General features: G+C 36.3%; 1 protein-coding gene across 10 annotated transcripts in view; it reads right to left on the bottom strand.

Moving 5' to 3' along the window:
- Positions 1-20,538, bottom strand: part of R3HCC1L (R3H domain and coiled-coil containing 1 like) — an 80,044-nt gene that overhangs the window by 36,413 nt on the left and 23,093 nt on the right. For 4 of the 10 annotated variants that reach the window (XM_014559644.2, XM_014559643.2, XM_032491137.1 and 1 more), the window contains exon 3: positions 11,642-11,763. The exons of the other annotated variants lie outside the window; for them this stretch is intronic. The gene's annotated coding sequence lies outside the window, so the exon portion shown is untranslated. The remainder of the gene's footprint in view (positions 1-11,641; positions 11,764-20,538) is intronic. 10 annotated transcript variants of the gene reach the window in all.

Raw genomic sequence — 20,538 nt, forward strand, 5'->3', positions numbered from 1 at the left:
ACTAAGAAAATGAAACAAAGTAAAGAACGCTATCAGATTATCATACAATTCTAGTGAAAAAATTATACCAAGAAAGTACTTATATCATTCTTAGTTAATTCTAAGAATTAGCACAACTGTAATTACAACCCAAATTTTATTAAATATGTGGTAAAAATAAACATTTTCATGTTAGAAAATTGTCCCTAACAATTTTTTTCATTAATAACTATGAAACTTTAGTCTCCATTTTAAATAGATCCACTTTAAGACATATTTTCAAAGTACCAATTTTCTCACTTAATAAAAATTTCTCATAAATATATATTCTTAAGGGGAGAAAGGCTATTATCTAAACTGTTAACAGTGGTTACATCTGGGAGAGCAAAAAATAAGAGGGAAAAGAATTAACAATTACTATCTTTTTATACATATACCTCAGTATTTTTTTAATTTGTTACAATAAATGTAGTTATATTTGTAATTAAAAACAAAATCACTAAAATTTAAAGATATGCTATTGCTTTAGTTTAAGAGGCCATTACTGTAAACAGGTGTAGGAGAAAGTAAAGGCAATGAAAACTGACAAACAGAACTTTATTGGGCAAAATTACTACAAGCAGGAAAATGATGAATTGAGAAAAAGGCAACCGCTTTAATGTATTTCACAAGATAATAAAACAGCAGAGAAATCACTTGATGTTGGACAGATATCCTCACAAATGGTGCAGAATGCTGAGTAACCTCTACTTTGTGGTCCTAAGAATAATCCAGAACTACACTGTCCAATATACTAGTCACTAACCACATGTAGCTACTGATCACTTGAAAAGTGGCCAGTCTAAATTAAGATGTGCTGTGTCTGGAAAATATCCCTGAATTTCAAGGACTTGGTATAGAAAATAAAAAGCAGAAGTCTCATTAATATTTTTATATTGATCACATGTTAAGTGATACTATTTTGGATATAATGGGTTAAATAAAACACATTAAAATTAACCTCATTTATTTTTATATTTTTAAAAGTGGCTACTAGTGAATTTAAAATTAAACCCAGTTGTTCAAGCCAGAAACCTTAGTCATTATCTCTGACATGTCAATCAATTACCAAGCTCTGTTTCATTCTACTTCTACACTGCTTCCACTGATTTTTCTAAAATACAAATCAGATTTGGTCATTTCCTTGTTCAAAATTCTTCAGTGGCTCTTTAATCACATACAAACTTTAAAGTATCTTACATAGCTGATTTGGCCCTACATGATCTAGCTCTGCTGCCACCCTAAAACTGCCTATCTGCCCAGTCTCATCTCTAGCCACTCCTAATATCAGACTTACAGTCCATCAATTCCAACTTCTGTTGGTATTAGAAACATGCCCAGCTGCCTTCTCACACCTCTGTGATTTAAGACATATTATTTTCTCAGTCAGATGCCTGCCTGATAGTCTCCTATCTGTCCTTCAAATCTCACCTTAAAGGTTACCTCCTCTATAACTTCATCCCTGACTTCCCGATATGGTCTTATCCATAAGTTCCTACTATATATACCTTTAAAATATCTTTATTAAAACCATTATCATACTGTTTTACATTATGTGTTTGCATGTCTGGCTCTCTGCTAAACAGTTAAGTTCCCTCAGTTTAGGGTAGTGTCTTTTTGTCTCATAGCACTACATTTGACTCTAAATAAATATTAAATCATCTCTAGTGAGACTTCTCAATAGGTGAAGCTCTCCCAACCCCCAGCTTGAGATATGAGGCCCCATTCATTCCACATTTATTGAATGCCCAGTATGTGCCAAGTCCGTCTTAGGCACTGGGAACACAGCAATGAACCTGAGTTGAGTCAGTGTGTCACATAAATCATCTGAAGAAAACAGAATTCTAGGGGAAAAAAGAAGAGCAAGTGCAAAAGCTGAGGCAAAACAAGCTTGAAATGTTCCAGTAGTAACAAGTGTAGTAGCAGTAGAGTAAAAAGGGGCACAGAAGTCAGCAAGACAGCTAAGGGCCAGAACAAATAGGGACTTGCAGGCCAAGACAAGGTCTCTGAATGTGTTGGGAAATCACTGGAAGGTTTCATCAAGAGAATGACATAATCTGACTTACCTTTGCTAAAGATCATTCTAGTAAAAATGTGAGGAACTGACAATAAGTGGTAAGAATAGGAGGAAAATCTACAAGTTTTAAGTCTAAAAATAGACATGCAGCATGTGTAGGGTAGTAACAGAGGAGGTTACAAGAAATTGTTGGATTAATGATATACTGTGAAGGTATAGCTAACAAAAATGTGGTGGTGTGGTTCCATGGGATATGACGGAAAGAGAGGAGTCATTTTAAGAGTTTTGGTCTGATCAACCTGGCTGATGACAGTTAAATTTACTAAGGTAGGAAAGACTGGGGAAGGAAATAAGAAAAGAGGAATTAAGAGCTTGTGACTTGGACATTTTAAATTTGAATGCCTGTTGGACATTGTACAGTGGTTAAAGAAGCAACTGGAAATGTAAGCCTGAAGCTCAGGGGAGGTGTACGAAGCGGAGATAAAAATCTGAAGTCATCACCATAAAGATTCAAGCCAAGGAGCAGGAATACCACTACTTAGGGAGTGACAGAGAAGGCCAGGGGAATTGGGGCCATGGGGGAACTACAACTTTAGAGGTCAAGAAGAGATGTGGCCAAGCAAAGGAGACGGAGGAAGAAAATAGGAAGAAAACAGAAGCATGCTGTATCCCAGAAGCCAAGTGGAGGAAATATTTTTAAAAGGCAAACATAATCATTTGCATTAAATGTTGAAAAGTCAAGTAGTAAGAACTGAAAATTTTCTACTGGATTTGGCAGGATAGAGGTTGTTAGTGACACTGGAATGTTTTCAGTGGAGTTGGGGAGATAAATACCTCACTGGAATGAGGTAAGGAAGAATGATCCAATAGGAAGGGAGAAACTGATGACGCACTAGAGGATGGGGGGGGGGTTAACTGTAAAAAAAAAAAACATATTTACAATAGTTTTTAAATCCTATAACAAAAAGTTAGCAATTATAAGATTAGAAATTCTACCAATACCTGCTTTGTCATATTAGAAACACAAAGAAAGTATTAAATAGAATATGATATTCTGTTTTTTTTTTTTCTAATGAAGGGGAGGTAATTAGGTAATTTCTGTTTGGAGGAGGTACTAGGGCTTGAATCCAGGACCTCTTGTGTGCTGAGTGTGCTCTCTACCACTTGAGCTATACCCTCCCCCCTAGAATATGATATTCTGAATTGCTCAATTATTCACCTCAGGGCAGTTAAAGCACCTTCAGCCTCAATATTTTATATATAAATTGAGTTCACATATTCAACATCTTTCTTTAAAGTTATTTCTGCCTTAGCAAAGTTCAGGATTCTTTCAAGCCTATACAAAACAAGTTCTTCAGTCATTTGAATTCAGTCTAAGGAACACAAACAAATAAATTTTGCTTCTTTAGCAACAGCCAAGTATATATATACATAGATTTTGGAGTACTGGGAAATCTTGTGAATGTAGCAGGAAATATTCATTTATAAACTTTTAGAGAATATGCAGTGTTCTGATGACAAAACTAGATTACAAAGTTCTTTTTCTTAGTCACTATAGGCTGAAGTCTCCAAGTAGAAAAAAATGGGATAATAGATGGCTCAAAGGCCTATATTTGAAGGGAAATCTAGTTTTAGGAAAAAATTTAATGAGGTATAAAACTAACTGAAAAAAGGAAGGTTTTTTTTTCCTTAATACAAAAGCATTATACAATAAACCTAAAAAATGAAAAAAAAAATCTGTGTTCTTACCTTACAGAGACAAGCACTATAAACATTTTGCTGTATATGCTTCTAGGTCTTTTTATATTTTTTAAAAAGCTTTGTGAATGAGACTGAGCTGCTATAAGCACAGATTACTGCTATTAAGACATTCTAAGACAGTCTTTTCAAATTTTTTTCTGCACTACAGTTAAAAACATTTCACATCATGACACAGTACATATAGATCCACACACATATATGTGATTCAAAAAAGTTCTATAAAATACCTACTTACCCGTACTATCTGCACTTTTATTTTTTAAAATCTATTCTATTTCTTTTTAATTAAAAAATTATGATTCTTATAATTTAAAGTCAATTTATTCACTAAGTTGCTTTACTTGCATGACTGAAAAAATGTTCTAAAAAAGCATATTCAATGTTAGAAATTTTCACAGCAGGGATAGCAAATAATCTCTATTTCAAATGATTTGGAATTTTGGTTGTAGAACAAGATAAAAGGATAAGTAAAACATGAGTAAAAAATCAGAAGACTGTAACACCTGACCAAACTCTTTAGCAAAACAATAAAATTAGGAATATACTCAATCTTTCCATACTTTCAAGTTCCTCCCAGTGTCAATCAAGCACATTTCTGCAAATATGAAACTAACAAATGTCCTCCCTCTACAAAAGAGCTTCAGTTAAAAAAAAAAATGGCAACAAACTTGACCCAAATACAACAAAAAGGCACTTCTGTGTGATATAATGTAACATGAAAAATAATACTTGGACAGCAGAGAAATGGTTTCATATTTTAAAAACTATAAAATCTGCTAATGAACCACAACTGATTCTGCTGTAGTTTTCTTAATGCATCCTTCCGTAAATGCACTCGCAATAGTTAATACAATGACATATTTCACACCTGAAAATACAAAATAATTTCTACATCCACTTGGAGGTTTATTCTTACTTCTATTCAAACCAGGTTTACAAAATATACACTGTAATTTAAATTAAGAGAATAAAGACAATAATTTGTGACATTAGTATCTATAGTCAAAGAGAGTAAGCCTTCTCTTTAACATTCCTGGACTGAAGAGAGAAAAGGTTTTAAACTAGGTAGACTTTCATTTAGAGGCCCTTACTCAAAGGTTTGTATGCAGGAAACAGATTCATTAAAGATAAGACACCTGCACCCCAATGTTCATAGTAGCACTATTACAATAGCCAAGACATGGAAACAGCCTAAATGTCCATCAGCAGATGACTGGATAAGGAAGATGTGGTATATTTATACAATGGAATACTATTCAAACTGCTAAGCTGGCCATGTATTAAGTGACACATTGTGAAAGGCTGCTCTCACCCCACACACAACACAACTATATTACAACCTCAGTTTAACTAGTTTTAGGCAAAGTACATGATTTTTATTGTTTGTCTCTTCACCACTGGTCACTTCTTGCCACTCTAAGCATTTTTATTTCTTTGAATCTAATGGGTACTATAAATTCCAGTGTGTGCAAATTTATACAAAATAAGAATAAAAAGGGCTTCTAAGTAAGGATCTGAGATGCTTCTTATTTGAGCAAAGCATATGAACTTTAATATTTGAACTTTATGATACTATTTTGGCCACTTACCAGATCTTATGATGCTTACTTGATGACATTCAAAATAGTAACACCTTCATTCAAGCCTTCCAACAATGCTACAAAGTGGGATCATTGCCAGTCTAATTCTAGATGAGAAAATGAGGTACGGGGTGTTAAATAGTATGTTGAAGGCCAAAGATCCAGAATATGCCTGATTCTAATCTAATTAATAATTTAATTCCACTGTTTGTGCTCATAACTGCCTTATGACAATATGAATATACCAGTGTTTAATGCTCTCTGTGTTAACATATTTGACAATCCTCTAGGAAAGACAAATATTAGGAATAACTTCATCAATCAGCTGATGTTTTGGAGGTGAGAAGTCCTAACTACACTCTGTTCTCTTCAAAAGCTTCTCCAAAAGACATAGTTGAGCCATGGAAGGAGTGAAAAGACAGAGGAACACTAGTGGGTCAACAAAACTGATCAAGAAGTTTTCAGGGATCTAGCCTTGTCTAGGATTACACTATGCCTGTTCTATAATGAATCCAAACCGAAGACTCTCCATTGCCATTTGAAGACCTACTTGCCAAGGACAGTTTAGGACTATTCCTTCTGAGATGTAGCCTTAAATGATCTCTGAATGCCTGCTGCATGTTATAGATTTCAAAAAAAAAAAAAATATATATATATATATAAATATGTGTGTGTGTGTGTGTGTGTGTGTGTGTGTGTATATTCTTTGAGTAAATGTGAATTAGGTATTTTCCACTCCCTGCTGCCATACCAAACTGTTAGCTTGTCTTTCAATTATACCTTGAGCTCCTTGAAAGCAAGAAATGCCTTATCATTGTTACATCCTCAATGCCCAGCACCACTCCTGGCATATGGATGGCAATCAATAAATATTTGGTAAAAAATGAGGATTAAAAATAAATGTTCCTGTTTGGTGCAGCCACTGTGGAAAACAGTATGGAGATTCCTCAAAAGACTAGGAATAGACTTACCATATGATCCAGGAATCCCACTCCTGGGCATATATCCAGAAGGAACCCTACTTCAAAAAGACACCTGCACCCCAATGTTCATAGCAGCACTATTTACAATAAATAGCCAAGACATGGAAACAGCCTAAATGTCCATCGACAGATGACTGGATAAAGAAGATGTGGTATATTTATACAATGGAATACTATATTTATACAATGGAATACTATTCAGCCATAAAAAATGAAAACGCCATTTGCGGCAACATGGATGTTCCTGGAGACTGTCATTCTAAGTGAAGTAAGCCAAAAAGAGAAAGAAAAATACCACATGAGATCGCTCATATGTGGAATCTAAAAAAAAAAAGAACATAAATACAAAACAGAAACAGACTCACAGACATAGAATACAAACTTGTGGCTGCCAAGGGGGTGGGGAGTGGGAAGGGATAGACTGGGATTTCAAAATCTGTAGATACTGACAGGCATATGCAGCATAGATAAACAAGATTATATTGTATAACACAGGGAAATATATACAAGGTCTTGTGGTAGCTCACAGCAAAAAAAGAATGTGACAATGAATGTATGTATGTTCATGTATAACTGAAAAATTGTGCTCTACACTGGAATTTGACACAACATTGTAAAATGACTATAGCTCAATAAAAAAACGTTAAAAAAAGTTCCTAACATGAAGTAATATCAATACGTGTATTTCTTCTTAACTATAGATGAACGGTATGTGCATTCTTCATAAAAATTATGAATTATTTAACACTATGGGTTTTTTTTAATGAGTTTTTAATTTAAATTGAAGTATAGTTGATGTACAGTATTATATGTCACAGGTATACAATATAATGAATCACAATTTTTAAAGGTTATACTCCATTTGTAGTTATTATAAAATATTGGCTATATTCCCCATGATGTATAATACATCTTTGTAGCTTATTTTATACCTGATAGTTTGTACCTCTTAATCCTCCACCTCCATCTCGCTCCTCCCCCCTCCCCACTCCCCTCTGGTAACCACTAGTTCCTTCTCTACATCTGTGAGTCTGTTTCTTTTCTATTATATTCACCAGTTTTTGTATTTTTTTTAGATTCCATGTGTTTAAGTGATATCTTACAGTATTTGTCTTTCTCTGTCTTATTTCACTTAGCATAATGCCCTCCAAGTCCAACCATGCTGTACACCAGAAACTAATACAACATTTTAAATCAACTGTACTTCAATTAAAAAGCAAACAAACAACACATTTAAAATATGGGCAGAGGAACTGAATAGACATCTCTCCAAAAAAGGAAATACAGATGGCCAGCAGGAACATGAAAATTTGCTCAACATTGCCAGCATCAGAGAAGCGCAAATCAAAATCACAAAGAGATATCATGTCACACCTGCCAGCATGGACACAAATAACAAATGTTGGCAAGGATATGGAGAAAAGGGAACCCCTGTCCACCGTTGGTGGGAATGCAAACTGGTGCAGCCACCATGGAAAACAATATGGAAGTTTCTCAAAAACCCAGAAACAGAACCACCGTATGACCCACCAATTCTACCCCTGGGCATATATCCGAGAAAAACAAAAACATTAATTCAAAAAGATACACACACCCTACTATTAACAGTAGCATTATTTATAGTTGCCAAGATATGGAAGCATCCCAAGTGCACATCAACAGATGAAAGGACAAAGATGATACAGTGCATTCATGCAATATAACACAACTCACCCACAAAAAAAGGATATTTTGCCATTTGTGGCCCTTCATCCCCCCCACTTTTTTTTTTTTTTTGCATTTCAAAAACCAGAATTTTATAACCGGCATAAACATTTCCATTGCATAAAAAACAACAAAATACCTAGAAATAAACTTAACTAAGGAGGTTACCTATACTCTGAAAACTGTAAAACATTGATGAAGGAAATTGAAGATGATACAAAGAAAGGGAAAGGTATCTTGTGCTCTAGGATTGGAAGAATCAACACTACCAAAATGGCCATACTACCCAAAACAATCTAGGACCCAATATAACCCTTGTCAAAATATTCATGACATTTTTCACAGAACTCGAACAAATAATTCTAAAACTTATATGGAACCATAAAGGACCCCGAATTGCCAAAGCAATCTTCTGTAGGTCTTTTTTTCTCTTTCTTCTTTTTGTTCTCTTTTCTTGTGGTTTGATGACTAGAGAAGGTCCTTTAACATTTGTTGTAAAGTTGGTTTGGTGGTGCTGAATTCTATTAGCTTTTGTTTATCTGTGAAGTTTCTGATATCTCCATCAAATCTGAAAGAGAGCCTTGTTGGATAGAGCATTCTTGGTTGTAAGCTTTTCCCTTTCATCACTATAAGTATATCGTGCCACTCCCTTCTGACTTGTAGAGTTTCTGCTGAAAAATCAGCTAATAACCTTATGGGAGTTCCCTTGTATGTTATTGTTGCTTTTCTCTTGCTGATTTTAATATTTTCCCCTTATCCTTAATTTTTGACAATTTGATTACTATGTGCCCTGGTGTGCTCCTCTTTGGGTTGATCCTGTGTGGAACTCTCTGTGCTTCCTGGACTTGGGTGACTGTTTCCTTTCCCAAGTTATGGAAGTTTTTGGTTATTATCTCTTCAAAATTTTCTCAGGTCCTTTCTCTCTCTCTTCTCTTTCTGGGACCCTTATAATGCAAATGTTAGTATGCTTCATGTTGTCCCAGAGTTCTCCTAAACTATCTTCATTTCTTTCATTCTTTTTTCTTTTTTCCATTCTGCAGTAGTGATTTCCACTAATCTGTTCTAGCTCACTGATTCGTTTTTCTGCCTCATTTAGTCTATTCTTGGTTCCTTCTAGTGTGTTATTCATTTTGTTCTTCAACTCTGTTTGGGTAGTCTTTATATTTCCCAATTCTTTGCTAAAAACTTTGCTCTGTGCATCTATACTCCTCTTGAGTTCTCTGAACATCTTCGCCATCATTACTCTAAACTCTTTCTTGGATAAATTGCCTATCTCCTCATCAATTATTTCTTCTGGGATTTTATCTTGTGCCTTGGCCTGGAAGATAATCCTCTGACACCTCATACTGTCTATTTGTATTTTTAGGTTGGTTAGTTACATTTCTCGACCTTGGAGAGGTGGTCCTCTGTGGGAGACTCAGTATATCCTCTCTTGTCACCCAAGGGCCAGGGTCCAGCTAGTCCCAGTGCAGACTATGGCATGTGTTTGTGGATTCCTTCCACAGGCTTGGGATTGTTGTTTTCTTATTTCTGGTTTCTTCCCCTTAGTGGATGAGACTGGACTAGAGGTTTATATAGGTTTCCTGGTAGAAGGAGTCAGTGCCTGCCCACTGCTGGATGAAGCTTGGTCCTGGACTTCTGGTGGGTAGGGCTGTGTGGCTCAGGAAGTCTGCTGATGGGTGGGGCTGTGTTCCCAATCAGTATGCTGTTTGGTCTGAGGCTTCCCAGCCCTTAAGCCTATAGGCTGTTGGGTGGGGCTAGGTCTTGGCACTAATGATCCAATCAAGATGTCAGCCTCCAGGAAAGCTTATGTAGATGAACACTCCAAGAGTGTCTGCCACCAGCTTTTCTGTCCCCTGAATGAGCCAAAGCCATGCCCTACCTCCCCAGGAGACCCTCCAAAACCAGCAGGCAGGTCTGGCCCAGGTTCCTATGAAATCACTGCCTCTGCCTCTGGACCTGGCACACTCTTATGCTTCCTAAGAGAATGAGGTCTCTGTTTACCCTAGTCCCATGGGGCTCCTGAGTTAAGCCCCACTGTCCTTCAAAATCAGATGTTCTGAGGCCTCCTCCTCTTCCCGATGCCAGAACTCTGGGCTGGTGAGCCTGCCATGGGGCTCATAATAAATGATGGAGATAATTACAAATTTATATGTGTCAACATCAAAAAGATAATTTATATCCATACCTCATGCCATATACAGTAACTAGCTCAAAATGAATCAAAGACCTAAATATAAAACCTAAAACTATAACACTATTAGAAGAAAACACAGGAGAAAATCTTTGTGACTTTGGGTTGGGTAAAGATTTCTTAAATACAATAGGATAAGCATGATCCATTAACATCAAAAAAATTAATCAGTATGCATGATTCAAAACATTAAAAAATTAATCAATAAACTGGACTTCAGGAAAAGTAAGACCTTCTGCTCTTCAAAGACACTGTTAAAAGTGAATGAAAAGGCAAACCATAGACCGGGAGAAAATATTTGCAAACTGTGTATATGATAAAGAACTTTTACCCAGAATACATACTGAACTCTCAAAACCCAGTATCTGAAAACAAACAACAATTTGAACAATACTTCACCAAAGAAGATACAAAGACCAAAAACTGCTCAACATCATTCATCAGTAGGGAAATACAATTCCATGTATATGATATTCTAGAAAACACAACATTTTAAGGACAGAAAATATATCAGTAGCACAGGTTCAGATAAGGGGTTGACTACAAAAAGGACACAGAGGAATTTTTTGGATTGATGGAACTGTTTTGTATCTTAACTGTATGGGACTTAGATGACTGTATGCTTTTGTCAAAATTCACAGAATGTCCTCTAAGAAAGGTGAATTTTACTTTATGTAAATGCCTTAATTTTTCAAACAAAAATATCATATTCCCTAGAAATTCCTACCAAAATATAGCTGACCACACCAACTCTTTAATTTCTGATTCCTGGCTTTAAAATACACCCATTTTTTATAGTGAGTAATTAGAGCAGTCTCAATGAAGTTATATTAGCATGACTAAAGATCAATTTCTCTCTTAAAACTTGAGGCTATAGTCTTTCTTAATTTAATTCTGCAGTTATTACTTAAAATCTCTACTGTCTTACTCACCTTTGCATGAGTAAAGATTATAAAACTTGAATCTCCTTTGACTGTCAGCTATACAATTTACTCCAATATAACCAAACCACATACTTTTTTGTATTGTATTAAGGAGATAATATAAATCTGGATAGTCTGATTCTGGAAAACCTTAGAAAAGCCACTGAAAGTATTCTATGATACCCTGGCAATTCCAATTGGGCACATAAATATATAATAATTTTTTCTAAGTGGGGAGGGTATGGCTCAGTGGTAGAGTGCATGCCTAGCATGCACAAGGTCCTGGGTTTAATCCCCAGTACCGCCATTAAAATAAATAAATAAGCCTAACTACCTCTCCCACCCAAGTCTATAAATAATAAAGGTAATATTCATTAAAAAATAATTTTTTCTGAGACACTTGTTTTATCATAATTCCTTGCTCAAAAACTTAAGTGACTCATGAGAGTCACTAAACTTACCTGGCATTCAAGGTTCTCCATGATTTGGTGTCTATCTACTGTTCCAGTCATATTTCTATCACTCATAGACACAAATCCTCCATTCTGTACCATATGGCCTCATGGTCTGTTCATTCCAAATTCTGAAATGACATCCTTGAATTACCTCAGTTTAAACACTCCTAGTTGCTATTCATTCAAAAGGCTTATCATATCTTTAACTATTTGAAGACACGCTGATTTCACCCTTCTGTGAATTCATGTACACTCATTACCTATGGTATTCATTTGTCATTATAAACCTTGTACTCCTGTTTAAATGTTTTACTTATGAATGTCATCTCATACTCTATAGTATAGTTTCTCGAGGGCAGATGTTTCTCAAACACTTCTTGCATCCTCAGGAATACAAAAGATACTCAATAAATACTTAGAGAAAAAAAATTTATGTGGAAGTTAATTTTAAGTTAATTTAAAATCACTTTAAATTTCAAATTAATTTTAAGTCAATTAAAATACATACAGAACTTTCTGGAAAAGCTTATTTTATAGCTTGAGAAACTAAAGCTAAGGGCACTAGACTTTCCTCCCTGAGATCCACTGCTATATCACATTCATCTTCACAGAAACGGAACCCTGGAGTTCTATCCCAATCCTCCCAAGATTATATTAGTGCCTTGAAATGTTCTCTAATTCTCTTTCTCATATTTCCTTCAGATTCTCCCTGAAAAGACTACAAATACCAAAAAGACAAAACTGTGCTTTCTACTCTCTTTAAAGCTCACAGAGCAATTATCACAGTGTTCAGTACACTGCACAATAGATAGGCAATATTTCTATCAGATTTTTTTAACGTAACAGAAAGGCAGCTTATATATACTTCTCTGCCCCATGTAAAAACATAATACTTTTTTACTCTTCCTACTGGGAAGATTTATTTTTCATCATCTTTGGCACAAATTCTAGAATGCTATCTGCCAGGTCCCATGCCCCAATAAATATGCATCCACAAGCAATTATAGAGATAGATAGCTTATAGGGAGGGGGCACTCTTTGGTCAAGTCCCAGTGCTGGCCTGTGGTTAAGGGGAAGGGTAAGTGGGGGTGGGGGTAGGGCTGTGATAAATCACTGCCCACTCTGCTTAGGGGTATTTATCACAGCCCGCTGTCAGGTAAATCACTGGAAAAACACCTCTTCAGTAATTAATGTGAAGTGACGGATGGACAGCCCCTGGGCCCATTAATCAGGAACATCAGCAGCCTACTGAGATTATGAACGTCAGGATGCATAAACTGCCAGTGGATCAATAGGCCCAGGAATTCATCCAAGGCTCTCATTTCCGAGACATCTCCGGTACATTAGGCTCCCTCGACCCCTCCCCCAATCTAAAATGAAAAGCAAGGCTGCAGAACAAAGAACAGGAGCTGAGGTCTAAAGTGACCACTGCAAGAAAACAGTCAAGGAACCCCGCCATGGCGAGGAAAGGTACCAGGATGGCAACATAAGCACAGAGTTATACTGACCGAGAGGCTCTTAGATGGTTCAATGCCCTGGAAAAGCAAGGGAACCAGGAAGATAACTGTTAACATTCAACACTCAGAGTCTGATTATCTTTTTTAGGGGTAATCTAGCTTCTTGCTTCTAATCTTTCACCCATTTTCCTGTCCACACTTTCTTTCCTTTCATATTGGCACCATTAATATAGAGTAGAGAGAAATAAGCAATTTCTGCTACCTAACAACCTAGGTAAAAATTTCTATTTAAAAGGAAAAAAGAATTTGTATAAAATAAAATCATTGAATTACCTTTAAATTTAATTTAGCCTCATCATTCACAATCATGACAAACTGGGAATTGCCAGCAGTACCACAGTGTTTACAATTGAGAAAAAGGTGGTCTTCCAGAGTTATTAGCATTTATAAAGCATTTTGCCAATATAAGATAAAGTTAAAGGCTAAACTGCGTGACAGGATTTCATAAATTAAATCAACTCTTAATTCTATTTCTTCTCCAAGTCAAATAAAAAATTCTCCATCAAAAGAGTCTGCTCAACTTGTAAAACAGTATAGAGAACTGAAAGAGAACTACTGTTTGGTCATCACCCCAAGTTTAGTCAAATTTTGTACTGGAGATTCAGCTGTGCTTCAGCCTCATATTGAACACACTCTAGGCTGGCAGTGACGGGAATGAGACTGCACTTGCTGCCACATCCCGCCAAACCCCAGTGCTGTGCTTCGTGGTCAGACTAAGGCCAGGGCTGCAATCGTTGGTTAGAAAGTGTCTCAGAGTTACGGCTGCCTGTTCCGCTAAATCTCATTTCATCCTACTGATGGATGGATGGACAGATGGCTGCTTGGTGAAAGCAGCATTATCAGGAGCTTCTATGGAGCCTCTGAATGATGGATAGCCCTCTTTCTACTTTCTCCAAACCACCATCGATCCAAGCCATATTTCAGCGGTCAGAAGCCCAGTAATATTAAGACACACAATCAGGTTAAGTTACTTGCAGTGTAAACCTCTAGAACAGAAATTCTAACACCTCTGCTTTGCTGTCATGAACTAGACTGGAAATGTTACAGTCCATTCTTTCTAGCTGCTAATTCAATGAATTCCAACAGCTCAAAGCCCAAAGGGAACAGCTGGGCTCCATTCCTAGGAGCACTTGAAAAGCTAGTTGCCTGCCAAATTTTTTACTAGCCAGTTCTGTGAAATGAACTCTGCCATAGTAGTGAGCAGGTCTGTGAATATGTGCATGCAGTGGAGTGTGATGCTATTAGAAGCATACAAACCACGTAGAGTTTGTCAATGATATAATCACTAACCTCAAATGCGTGGAGCATTGGATATACCAAGTAGACATGCCTATCAACACCAGGGAGGGTGATTAAAACCAGACAGATTAAAATTTTGTCTTTTGCACATAATCCTAAAATACTGTTTCTATCTAGTTTGCCTGGCTGGCTTCTACTCTCCTGTGTACATATGCATTCGTAAGTACTAATCCTTGCCTGTGTTTACAAGCACTCTTCTGCATCCATCTGTCTAGACACTCATCTCATCTTGTTTATTCGGACTACATGCCCTCTTTGTTCCTTCCATGTTATCTTCTCAGACACATACAACTGGACTCTGTATCAAAGCTTTTTCCACTCATGTGGTTGAAGAAAATGGACTCTGACTCCAGCTCTGTGATATATTCCTAGAACCCACATGCCCTTTTTTTCTAAGTCCACACACCCCCAAACGACATCTCCTCTAAATGCTTCACTATCAACTGTACCCTAAATCAGGTTGGCCTGGCTTGACTGACTTGTTGCCACTCTCAGCCATTGTTCAGATGTTTGTATTTGTTTGTGGGGTTAGAAAAATGTCTCAGTGGAGTAGCAACTATCGTTCTTGCCGTAATGGCAGTTTACCTTTATACTTTAATATTTATGTCTTAACAATACCTATATCTCTGTTCCTAGGAGAAGAGAAGAGAAGAGAAGAGAAGAGAAGAGAAGAGAAGAGAAGAGAAGAGAAGAAAGAAGAGAAAGAAAGAAAGAAAGAAAGAAAGGAAAAAGAAAGAAAGAAAGAAAGAAAGAAGAGAGAGAGGAAAGCAAGCAAGCAAGCAAAAGGAATCATGCATTATTTTAACAAGATATTACTTAATTATAATGTCTTATGAAGAATAACACAGCCTTTCACATAAACATTAAAGAATTTTTATTATTGAAAGAGACTGTATAGGTCAGAATTTAACATCCTAATTTTTCAAATAAGGAAACAGGATCTGAAGTTGTAATGTGAATAGTTAGATAGATACTAAGTAGCAAAGCAAGACTGGAACCTAGCTTTCAATTATAAGCGTTGGGCTCATTTTATTATATTTTTCAGACACTCCATTTTCATCCTTAGGATTTCAGAGGGAGTAAGGGTAATAAAGGTTGAATGTCATTTGTGTGTGTGTGCCTGTGTGTTTTGGGGATGGAAGGTGGCCACAAATAATTTAAGTTTGACCACTCTGACTATTGTACTTCTCATCAAAGTTGCCAATGCGTCATCTGAGAGTTGCTCACTATCCTAGAGAACAAAATTCAGTGAATCCCTGACAGCAAGAAATCTCAACTCCTCTCTTCACCCTTCTTTATGTACTTGTCCCAGTCCTATCTAGAAGGTTGAAAAGAAAAAAGCAGAAAGATATCTAATGCAAGTAGAATCAGAAAGCAAGAGGCTCCATAAGTTAAAATTAAATGGATAGAGAAGCAATGTGTCCTCTTCATTTCCAAGGACACCACACTCTGGTCAAATACAGAGTACAAGTTGACTGACTGGACTTCACCCTCTGGTGGCCAAAATGTGTCACTGCTACACTTCCGGACTGCCAAACTACCCCCATACACACCTCTATAACCTTACAGCTAGCTGGAAAAGACCTTAGAAAAACATGTCGTATAACCTCCTCGTTTTAAAAGTGAGGAAGATGGTTGAGGAATTTAAGACTTAACAGCTATTTGAGTGGGAACAAACCAGAACCCAGATCTCCCATCAACTAACCTACTAGTTTTATTGCCATCATAGCTGCCTTAACCAGTTTTCCAGCAAGTATATATACTCAGGATATACTTACTAGCTGAGTAAAGTTTCATCAGAAAGTTAATTGTGCCACAAAAATAATCACATAATACATATCAAAACCAAATAGATCATCCATACTAATGCGCATCTCCATTGGTATAAATGATCACTATGATTTTCCATCCCATTCCCACAAAAATGTCCTCATACACCAGACAAGAACTCTGCTACAACTATTCTTAGCACTAGATAAAACATTTCTCCTAGGAATTCCAAAAAAGGCACCTCCTCAGAAAAAATAACTGGTGCTAGGTGAATAAGGAACGACAATTCTTTAAACCCTTATTTTATTTCTATATACTCCCTAAGTTCATTTTAAAAAGCTGTTTTATTTGCATTAACCAACTACATTTTAGAATAATCAATTTTTTTGCAAGGATATCTCAAATCAACACAAAGATCCCTTCCTTTCACTAAAAAAGTCTTTTTATAGAGTCTCTGTGTGATTAAGAAAGCTCTGTTAAACAACAGATTAAGCAAGAGAACAAGGACATATTTTTCAAAATCTGCTGCTGTGAACCATGTCTAATTATGTTTTCTGTTCCATTAAGGTTTAGGCACTACAAGCAAAAGTGGAAGCAGTGGTAGAGTAATACCAATAGCAGTAGCAGAGAAGAAGAAAGAAAAAAATAACCAGCAACCATTCAATGAGTGCTTACACTATGACAGGGACTGTGCTAAATACTTTATGTATATTTTCTCACTTGATTCCAACTATAATACTACGAGGTAGCCATTATTGTCTCAATTTTACAGATGAGAAATCTGAAGCTTGCATAACTTAAGATCACACAGCTTTCAAGTGTTGGTTAGGATGTGAAAGCCCCTGCATTTAACCACTACACTAGACTGCCTGATACTCCGTAGGATGATCTCCAACAATCACCTATTCATGTCATAAATATTCACAATTTGTTTAGAATTGGTATAAATGCAAAGCAATCAAAGAGAGTTCAAAAACTGCTGCAGTAAAACAAGAAAACCAACTAGGATAAGAATGAAAGAACTTTAATGCTTTCATAGCATGACTATTTCCAATAACCTTCCAGACTTAAAAGTGCTGACAATAATAATTCACTATTGTCTTTGAAACTTCCTCATTCACCTTGCGTCACCCTCAAAGCCATATGGTGAAGAACCTCACCAGGTGTCAGGAGAGGAACTCCCTTTCTTCTATTCCCCTTAAGAATAATCTCTATACTTCTTCCTACCAACTCCCCCAACCATTTAAAAACATTATCCTTCTCTACATACTCCCCTGTCTCTAGAGGCACATGTGAACATGGGAACAATGACCAGTAAAACTGATAACACGGTTCCAAGACTGGAGGAAGCTTCAAAGCAGAATGTAGAGTGCACTTTCAAATCTGAATCTAAAAAGACACTTGTACATCAAATACCTACTGCAGATGGTATTTTCAGATGTAACCTTAAAGACAATATAATAATTATAGTATTTTAATATTAGTTTGCTTCAGACATTTATAGCCTTTGCCTCCGTGCATGTAACTGAACAAAGAATATAGCTTGCATAACTGGAAGAAACATTTCATGAAAAATCTGAGCATTAAGACAATGAAAGATACAGGGTAGATGATTCCAGTAGGATCTTGAGGGCCCCAAAATACGTAAACAAACCATGGCATGAGAAGGTTTTTCTCACAAGATAACACAATTCATACTCCCAACTTACTTTACACTCCACTGGCTATAGTCGCCATGCATCGGCACCAACTGATTTCACGCTTTATAGGCTGGGAAACAGTCCACAGCTTAGTCTCTTTCACACTCCACTGATGTGGTAACCCCATGGTTCACCAACTTAACTGTTCCAAGTTTAATGTTAGCATCTATTATTGACCACCTCAAAAGGTACTCAGATCAAAGCTTTAATATAACTGAACAATAGCAGTATAATATATAATAGGAAGGCAAAGAGAAAAGTCGGCTTTCTACTCTGTATATACCTGGTGGTAGGGAGGAAAGAGAAAAACTCCCTCCTAAAATTTCTTTCCCTCACCACACATCTGGAGGTTGGCCTGTGTTTCTAGACTTATTTGAAATTAGTTCCTCTCCTGAGTCTATCTTGGGTTGCACTGATATCCTATAGTTTGATAATAAAAGAATTGAAACAAATAAGATTTTTCAGGGCTATGCCTCAAACCTGGCATGCATTAAACTTGATCTTTTTTCCCCTTTAGGATTCACAAACTAAAGCTAATAAACCACTGAGTAAATTTTCAAAATAGAGGCCACTAATCTTAATCTAAGTGTCTTATATATATTATCTCATTTGCTCCCAACTACACACTAAGAGGTAGCTGTTATCTCAATTTACAGATGAGAAATCTGAAGCTTAAGTTATTTAAGATTACACAGCTTCTAAGCGTTGGTTAGGATTTCAAAGTCCCTGCACTTAACTACTACAGTAGACTAGAATACATGCCTTCTTGAAAAAAAAAAAAAACCACCAAAGTACAATAGTAACTAAAGAGAATAATTATAAAGGAGGTGGAGTCCACATGTTACAGATATAGTTACAACTCTGTAACTATCTCCTCCCTCTTTGTAGCTATGCTAGCAAGTGTGAAGGCCAAATGTGGCTGATAAGAAACCAAGACACCAAAAGAAGCAAAGTTACACTTTAAAGAAGGCAAAGAAAATAGATTATTAATAAATAAGAGCTTTTCTTATATGCAGATTAAAATTCTACTGATTAGAGTTTCAAGAATAACAAATAATTACATTGGAATACAATAATATCTTCAGAGAACTGCTCCTTTAAGGACCAGAAAGCCTGTACTGAATGCAACAAGACACTTTCAAAGTAGAACAATCTACTGAACAAACATGACTCAGGTACCAAACTGTATTCTAATCTATTATTCTTATGATACAAAAAGCAAGATAAATGTTAAAGATTGGTACAAAGCTAACAACAGGTATTGGCTTTTTCTTGCAGCCAAACAAATATTTAAGTGCACATACTGTACCAAAATCTATGCTGGGGCAGTGGAGGTTATAAACTAGGACCACAGGTAAGAACATGGTCTAAACCACATGAATAATGTAGCCTCCCATTTAAGTTGTCTCTAACTAACTAGGAAGACAAGAAATTTTTTTATAGTTGTTTTAAGGTAATACATAATTGCCAAATAAAGAGAAAAGCTGTAAATGATTAAAAACTCAGAGGAGAAAGCTATTACTGAGGGCCTGGAATCATTGAAAAAGATATCATAAAGCAGGGGGAACTGGAACTAGGCCTTTAGAAGCCGGTATGTAGACTCAGAACTGAAGGGAGATATTTCAAGTAGAAGGAATAGCCTGAATAATAAATACGAAGAGGCAATAAATCAAAAAGCATTAATTTGGACACAGATATAGAAACTACTAGAGCCAAAAGTTCAATATAGGAAAGTGTAGAATATTCTACCAGAAAGAGTATTTTCAGCCTGGAGGGCCTTCAACACTAGGTTTAGACACTCATTACCCCAGACAAAGGAGAGTCAAGTCTAGATCCTACACACAATTCCTGAGAAATGGCACTTCTACTGTGTCTCTAAGTCTCCATACCTTCCCTCACACCATTTGCCCTTTCATTTACCTTGGCATTTTTTTAATATGTATCATCAGCGCAGAGGTGACAAGACAGCATGCAATCTTAACACTGGCACCTGTCTTATGTTTGCTTAACCAAATGGTATCAATGAGCAAGCAGTAATATTTACTGTTTACTTTAAAAATCAGAAACAAGATCAACAGGAGGGATGGACTCCAAAACAATGTGGCCCAAGTCTAATCCCTTATTTAGAAAAAAACATTACAGCTAGGGGGGCAATCAAATACACTTACTTTGTATAACCATTCTCATAATCAGAGAAAGAACTAAACCAAAGCTTGCCCCACATTAAATTCTCCACAATCCAAATATTATCCAGAAAGTCATGTCCTTCATACCTGATGAAGACTGCTACAGCTGGCTTTTTTTGAAACAAACAGCTGGTACTCTATGTATATGTGCATAAAATAGAATAAATAAATAACAGGATATACATTTGTCTGAGGTAAAGGCCCTGTCATTTTGGATCTAGATATGGTAACTGGCCTTACTACCATTATAATAGTTCCTGCAAAACATAAGACCCATCCCCACTACCTTGACTTCTGTAGTTTCATTTCCTAGCACAAAGTGGTATTTCTACTCTTTCCAAAAATTTTAAATCTGTCAATCCCTACTCTTTCATCAATAGAACATCTAACCTTACAGTTCTGATGACAGAATGAAACAATAACACTCGAAA

This window comes from Camelus ferus, chromosome 11 (assembly GCF_009834535.1).
Source record: "Camelus ferus isolate YT-003-E chromosome 11, BCGSAC_Cfer_1.0, whole genome shotgun sequence".
Classification (NCBI taxonomy): domain Eukaryota; kingdom Metazoa; phylum Chordata; class Mammalia; order Artiodactyla; family Camelidae; genus Camelus; species Camelus ferus.